General features: G+C 38.9%; 1 long non-coding RNA gene across 2 annotated transcripts; it reads left to right on the forward strand.

The window, feature by feature from the left end:
- The first annotated feature begins 3,437 nt into the window (after positions 1–3,437).
- Positions 3,438–5,166, forward strand: LOC121993708. Of its 2 annotated transcripts, none has more exons than XR_006115371.1 (3): positions 3,438–4,019; positions 4,097–4,265; positions 5,005–5,166. It is a non-coding gene; the product is annotated as an uncharacterized LOC121993708 (long non-coding RNA). The 2 variants fall into 2 exon arrangements; XR_006115372.1 differs by having other exon boundaries at positions 3,438–4,009.
- The last annotated feature ends 3,096 nt before the right edge of the window (positions 5,167–8,262 follow it).

The following is an 8,262-nucleotide window of genomic DNA, read 5'->3' on the forward strand; positions in this document are numbered from 1 at the left end:
ATTTGCTAATACCTTTATTGAGGACTCATCCGTCGGGACAAATAACATCAAATCATCGACATATGCAAGGTGGGTGATATCAACTTCTTTACACATAGGATGGAAGTGAAAAGAGGACATGAAGGAGGTAACCTACAATTTGTGTGATAATACTTCTATGCATAGTCCAAAAAGAAGGGGAGATAGGGGGTCTTGCCTTAGACAACAACGTCATCCTTAAATACCACCATTTAGAGAAATAGAATAAAAGGTTGTAGTAACACACTCCCTAATCTATCCACAACATCATTGGGGATAATCAAAATCAACAAGGGCTACCATGAGGAAGTCTCAATCTATTATATCAAATGTCTTTTATAAATCCACCTTGATTATACACCTCAGGGAGATTTTTTTACGCGCATACTTATGTAGCAACTCTTGGGTGAGATTAATGTTGTCACCTATAGATCACCCTTACACAAAATCCACCTGCGTCGAATCCAATAAGTACCCCAAACCCCCAGCTAATCGATCATCTAGTACCTTTGCAATGACCTTGTAGAATACGTTGCAACAGGAGATAGGTCGGTAATCTAAAACTCTTGGGGCATGATCCGCCTTTGGCATCAAAGATATCAATGAATGGTTTCATTGTTTGAGCAGCTCACCACTTTGAAAAAATTCTTGAACGGCTACAATAAACTCCCAATGCCTTATCACTCCCAAGACGAGGTGAAAAACTTCGCTCCATATCCATCCGAACCCGATGCTTTATCACTTCCAATGTCGTATAGGGTAGCTTTAATTTCCTCCACCTCCACTGGCCTGATTAAGTCCTTAGATTGATTGTGAGTTAGCCTCCTTACGGGAAGACCACCGCTGTCCATAAGGCTACAAGCCACCTTTTTCTCAAGTAGATCATAAAAGAAGTTCACAAATTCATCTGCCACTTCACCCAAGCTTGATGTTTGCTCTCCATTTCATTTTGTAAGTATAATGATGATATTTCTCTTGTTATTTTACTTCACCATGTCATGGAAGAATTTAGTACACTTATCCAAACTTTTTAAGTAAATATTCTTCTCAAATTATTGATAAAATTGTTTCTCCGCCTCCACAAGAAGAGTGGCCTTCTTCCGTATATGATCATAGTTTATGCGAATAGTTCCTTCTACTAGAACCTCTTTCAATATCTTCTCTAAATCTACATTTGCTCTTTTTTCCCTCTCTGAAATATGCCCAAAATGATTTTTTTTCAACTCCCTCAATCTTCTTTTCAAATGGGTTAACTTCGCTTTAAGGATAAATTGAGCAATCCCAATCGTTGTGGTGACCATGAGTCCAACATAAGCCCAATGAAATCTTCATTGAGTGACCACATATTGAGGAACTTGAACGGTCAGTTTGGAGGTCAATCTTTTGCTAGAGTGTGCACTATAATGTAAGAGTAATCCGAGAGGCACCTAGGTGCTGTAAACTCTGCATAAGTATCAAAATCTATCATTAACCAAAAAGAATTCACCAAAAATCTATCCAATTTATAAGAAACTGTACCATTGGTCCAACTGAGTCGACATCCAATGAAGCGAAGATCCACCAAACCATATACTTGAGTATAAATTTAGAAATCCCTTATTTTATAATTGGTTACGAAAGAGCCCCTTGTCTATCCAGTATCGATATAATAGAGTTAAAATATCATCACTTGAATATCCTTTTTCTTGAGGAGGTGTTCCCCCCCCCCCCCCATATTTTAGGGACTTGTGAAAGTCCCTAATGTTCCACGCAACTCATTTGATACCTCCCATTCGGGTTGCTCGGATCCATAATTATCTACCATTTCGCAAGGGTGCAAGGGCTCCATTCATTTTCATGCCCACTGCTCCATTACTCATAGATTTAGCCAAAGAGGAAGAAGAAGCAGAGCCCAAAGTCACTGATGCAGCTAAAGAAGACGATGCCGAAGAAAGGGTGCCACAGATGATGAAGAAGAAGCACTAGAGCTATCTAAGACCTCCGGAATGGTGGAAAATCCCTCATCAATTGGCGCTTCTTCTTGTGGTACTTGCTGTGGAGGCACCTCCACTACCTTTTGAGTTCCTCCACCACAATCTGGAGGAGGTTCCATTGCTACAGGAGTAGGATTGTGCACCACCACAATCGTCAAGCCATTCTACGTAGTTGTAGACTCTACATTCTATGGATGGTGATGTTGTTGTCATGCACGACTTCAATATCTCATTCTTGTTCTCCTTCTATGACCATTTGTTGATTGGGACCTCGATCTCCCAAGTTGGGGACCATTCAGATCAATTTGAGCACCTCTAATGCAAGTCTCTTTACAATGGACTATCTTCTTGTATACTTCACAATAGCCAGACACCATTTCATAGACAATTCTGAGGTCAATCTGAACTCCAGTTGGCAACGTGATTGACACCTCATAAATCCTATCTCCAATGATGGAATCTCCACCATGAGTCAAGCATACACCAATCGCTCCTTTGTTCGTGTCAAGTTGTCCGTGTATAAGGGTTTTCCTACCTTCGAACCAATCATACTTAGTACTTTTTGCAATCAACAATCCAATGGTAAACCATGGATTTGAATCCAAGCGGGGACACACCAGGTTCCAACTGAGGAAGTCTCACAGCATGATTGTAGCACCCAAGACGAAATACTTAAAGATCTATAGAGACAAGTCACGAAGTTATTTCAGCATCTAGTGGTGCAAGATCTTGAAGATCTTGAGGTATGTGGTCGAGTCATGATAGGTAGGTTCCGACTGAGAAAGCCTCACACTGTGGTTGTAGTACCCGAGATCTTAAAGATCATAAGTTCTCTTATTTTAATTTAGATAAAAATTTTCTTGAGAAAGATATGGATCATAAGATTAAATTAGTTGGTGATCCAATTTACAATGAAAATGAGACCAAGTCAACTAGTGAGCTAGTATATAAAGGGTACTTTATGGTGATTGCCCTGAGATTTTATTCGTTTGCAATAGACTGTTGATTTCTAAGGATGAATCAAGTGACACTGCTCACCTGACCTACACAAGTTCTATACAATTAGAGTTTTTAGGTCCTGATTAGTGTATGCATGATGAAGACATAATGCATTATTACATTGATATGATTAATCAAACAACTCTTGACCATCAGATGATCAAGAAATAGTTTACTAAGGTTCCTTATGTTGTGTAAAATACGGTGCTCAAATAATAATTAAATAATAAGGTTATTGGAAAAATAATCTTAATGGATTTTTCAAGAATTTTTGAGAATTTTCTGGGATTTAATCGGAGCTCGTATGACGTATTTTAAGGGGATCAATTAATAGATTTAGAGAAAGCCTATTTGGAATACCCAAAGATGAAAATTGATTGAGGAATAAATTTAGGTTTTGATTTATCTAAATCTAAGTTTAAATTTATAAACTCTTTCCTATTCAATTCGACCCTTACCCGAGCCCTAAAAACTCTCCACGCCGAAGCCTCCTATATCCCGATCTCCTCTCCCTCTTGCGGCACCGAATCCCTTTCTTCCCCTCTCGCTCGAACAGCCACAGATGCCATCTTCTCCTCACCTTCGATCGCCGGAGCTGGATCTGCCGCCGAGCTCCCGGAGTTGCCCTCCCTTGCACGGGTTACCTTACGGCCAAGAGCAGAGAGGTGTCGTCCTTTCACGTGCGGCACAACCTTACGAGACCTAGCATCGTCGAAGACGCCGACCATCAGCAGCCCGTCGCCGGTGTAGATGCACACCGAGCGCCGTGTCGCCTTTACCGCCGATCACCCTAGCGTTGTCGCCCCTTCATGTGAGCCTAGATCATTGCGGCTTAATTTCTCGATCTGCCGGCACTAAGAGCCACTCGCACTCCACCCAAGTGCCGCCGATGATACACTTCTCTATTTCCCTCTTCCCCTCGTGTTCATCGCTGCCACTTGATCATCTACCCGAGCCCTAGAGTCAAGCTGATTTCGTCAGGTTTTCCTTCGCAGCTTGAGATTGGTTCTATCATCAAGGTAGGTTAAGGTACGGTGAGCACCTCTGTTTCCATTTTCTTTTGATCATTGGTTAAGACACTCATTCGATCTGTACATGGATTGTAGAACTGTTTTGTAGCTCTATCTCTGGTTCCAACAGCTATCTTGATGTCCTTTTGGAGTATCTTTACCCAGCTCTGATTGTATCTGTGTGTGGGTGATCCATAGCTCAAGCCACAAGTTTCCAGCAGCAATGTTCCCAGCTGCAAATCTACAACAGAGCGCATTGAATTAGGTAAGTTGTGGTTAGAATTGGATGTTTATTGAGTTGAAGCCATTCTATTAGTATTGTTTTGGTTAATTAGGATTTGATGATAATTGGTTCATTTGGTTAAGGGATAAAATAGTGAAATTATGGATTCATTGTTTAGTTGAATATAAGTATTGGATTATGGACTTGATTAGTTGATATGAGTATTTATGTTTGGAATTTAGTTATCTAAAGGATGATTGTAATAATTGAGGCTTAATCAATATAAAATTGATTTGTATGGTGAATTGTGGAATGTTGGGATCTGATTATGGTTTGAGGTTGTTAGTTTACACTTAGTTGGTTGGGATTGATTTGGTGATGTAGCAGATTTGGAATTCGATGGAATGTTGAAGATGGAGATCGGATTTCATGGTATGTAGTGGTTTGGTTAGCATTGATCTATGTTTGTTTAAATTGGTTGGACTATGGAGTTATTAGGGTTATTGAATCTAATGTAGTTATGATTGATGGTGAAAGGGATTAGTCCATTTTATTGAGATAAAACAAGTAGAGTTGATCCATGTTGTCTAATAGGTGATACAATGGATTAAATGATGGATTTATAGATTTTGATTATGATTGAGAAGATTAAAGGAATCATAGGTGTGTGTAATTGATGTTAATCATATCGATTAGGGTTTCCCCTAATTAGTTTGGGTTTTAGGGTTTAGCTAGTTATTACATATGTGGTTAGCTAAACTGTATTTTGTGTGATTTGCAGGGCGTTAGTTTGAGACGAGCGTCTCAACAGGGGATTGTTTAGCTCGATCTACATTTAAGGCGGGTACTTCTTGCTTTATCCCTTTAGCACATTGATCTTAGTGCATGAGCTATATGTTTAGATGGCTACTATGTTTATCTTGACTCCATTCTTATTTTTCCTGCGCTTGATACTTCCACTCAATCTTTGAGCTACTCATGTCTGTTTCTATACAGTCTCTTATCGCTATCGATGATATTTAGCAGATACTATATTACTAGGTATCAGATACCAGATACCAGATACCAGATGCCAGACATTAGATATTATGTATTGGATATATAGACACCTGATACCATTTTTACATGCTTTGGTTGTTGTTTATTTACACACCTTACTGAGCATGCTGGCTTCATGTAGCATACCTGTTTCTGTTTATATATATATGATGACTGGGTAGTGGTAGCTGAAGCATACCGCTTGTCTTGTCGTGCTCCCACTCACTTACTCGTGGGTAGTGGTGGCTGGAGTTGTGAGCAGCAGGGACCCCGTCACAGACGTAGCTATTAGCTACATGCACTTGCCCATCAGGTCACCCGAGAGTAGTGGCGGCCTTTGGGTGGTTCAGTATTGATCGGCCTCTCGACCATACAGGGGTCGTGGTGCGGAGAGGTGGGCGGGTGACCATCCGTCATCTGTTGTTGATATTATATCGGTTGTTTACTTATCGTTGTTGCTTATCTACTTCTTTGTTGCTAGATTATCTCTGTTGTTTATTTACGTCATATGCTTACTTAGGTTGAGATTTATACATGTTATGTGTTTAACGACTTACTTTGATGACTGTCATACCTCATGGTACCGTATAGTTATGAAAGCGATCTTGTGACTTGCTACATCTACCTTCCCTTACTAGCCTAGGATATGGTTTCAGGTATGGACACTTATTATGATATCACTGTAGTATCTGCTATTTCTTTACGAGACTGTATACCTTTGCATCTCTAGTTTTTTTTTACTTATACTTATGCACTATCTGTCTATTACCCGCTGAGTCTTTATACTCACCACCCCGTATATTGGTAATTTCACCAAGTAGCAGGTAAAGGATTTATAGAGTCGCCTGGAGATCCTGTCCGCCAGTTCCACGTCACATTCGAGGACGACCTTACGATTTCGGTATTTCTTACGTTATTTGTATTTTGGGTTTTGTACTTGTTTATATATTTGTATTCTCTTGTATTTGGTTTGATATTATTGTGTCAAGCCGAGCCGGCTCGCAGTCAGTTGATTTGTGTTTTGTGATCGTTGTTTGTGATTTCCGCTGTGTTGATTTTAGTTCAGCCGTGTGGGCTGATTAATATATATATTATATAATTGCGTGGTTGTGTTTATTTCTGTTCCAACCGAGTCGGTTGATTATATAACTGCGTGGTTGTGTATATATATTCCAGCCGTATGTGGCTGATGTATTTTGTATGTATGTATGTCTCAGATTGTCACCCATACAGGGGAGATGCTGTCGAAATTTTTCGGTAAGGACTCCTTTGGGGGCGTGACATGTTGTCTGACAAATAAATTCTTTTGGTCATTCTGCTATACATGCTAACTTGTTGGAAGTTGAGCTTGGTTTTCATTCTATACACTATGAGAATTGATTACCTAGATAGGCAAAGGATGTAGGATGATCTTATATTATATTTGATTACTATATTGAAGAACTTATTAAAGCCAAATTTGAGAGACTTACTAGAGTTTTCACTGAAGAGACATAATCTGATTAACATTCACACAGATGTTCCAATACCTAATATGGGAACTAATTCATAGATAACAACTTGGATACTAGATGAATACTCAAAGTTTCATTTTTTTTATCCACCAAGAATTGTTACTGAAAAAGTTGTTGATTTGGTGGAAAACTTGCTAATCCTGGAGGAGCTCTTAGCGGGAGCACTATTGGAAACTCAAGGATGAGTTTTTTTTTTTCAATCAGAGACAACTGATGCATGAGAATCTGAATATCTGTCATACTAATTTTAGTAATTTTTAGTTTTTTGGTATTTATTTTATTTTTATAGTTTTTATCTTTTGTTTTTAAATTTTGAGTCCATTTAGAGATTTTAGTATTACGAGTTTGTTAAAATTTTTCCCTTTCTATTAGGATTTCTTTCCTTTCAATATAAGTTAGAGTTTTGGGTCTATATAAGTATCTTGTTAGTTGATGTTTAGGGTAAATTTTTTGAATTAATAATATTTTTTGGTAGTGCAATTTATTTTCCTATTTCTTGGTATTTTTCTAAATCAATAAGGTTTAGAAGATTATTTTAAGCTTTCACAATCGAATTAATGGAATTAATACAGTCCGTGGGATAATCGCTATTCTATCTGACGTCAATTGATATCAGAGCTCGCACCATAATTATAGTATTAGGATCAATGGACTAGCTAGAAGGAAGGGGGCTAGAAGGAAGGGGGGTGAATAACCTGTAAATAAGATTTCAATTTCTCTTGCTAGCTTCCTTTAGCAAAGACATACTAATTAAGCAAACATAGAAACATAAATCAAAATAAGGGGCTCAGAGATTTACTTGGTTTACAACTGGGAAGGTTGCAAATTCAAGACAATGGTAGTGCACTAAGATCTCCTTTTTTGACAAAAGTCGGAGGCAAAAAAGCCTCTTACACAGTTGAGAGAACAGATTTTAAAACTGAATTAAAGAAGTTAAGAATGAGTGTATTTCTTAATTTCAAGCTCAAGGTATCTTGTTATAGCCTCCGGGTCAAAATAGTCATTTTGTTGACATGACACATTAAAAGCACCTCGGTTCAATCAGAGGCGCCTCAATTCAATCAGAGGAGCCTCAGTTCAATCGGAGGCACTTCAGTTCAATCGGAAGCGGCTAATTATGATCCACTTCAGAATGTCTTTCTAGCTAATCTGGTAGTTTGGAGGCACCTTAGTTCATTTGAGGTGTATTGGGTTGGTTGACGTGGACTCTGCAGCTTATCTTCAGGGCAACGACTCCAACTCTTTGGAGGTGCCTCGAGTAATCAGAGGCACCTCAAGTTCCATTCATGTCAACAACTCCTCTTGGCATTCGATGTGCCTCAAGCTATCTGAGGCGCCTTGAGTCTTCAGGGAACCTCTAGTCAATCGAAGATGTCTGGAATGATCAACTTCTGAGTTGACCATTTTCTAACTCCACTTACTTGGGTGATTCTTTGTTCATTCTCTACCAGTATACTCTTCCGTAACTTTTCATCCCTTGAATGCAC

Source organism: Zingiber officinale, chromosome 6A (genome assembly GCF_018446385.1).
Source record: "Zingiber officinale cultivar Zhangliang chromosome 6A, Zo_v1.1, whole genome shotgun sequence".
NCBI lineage: Eukaryota > Viridiplantae > Streptophyta > Magnoliopsida > Zingiberales > Zingiberaceae > Zingiber > Zingiber officinale.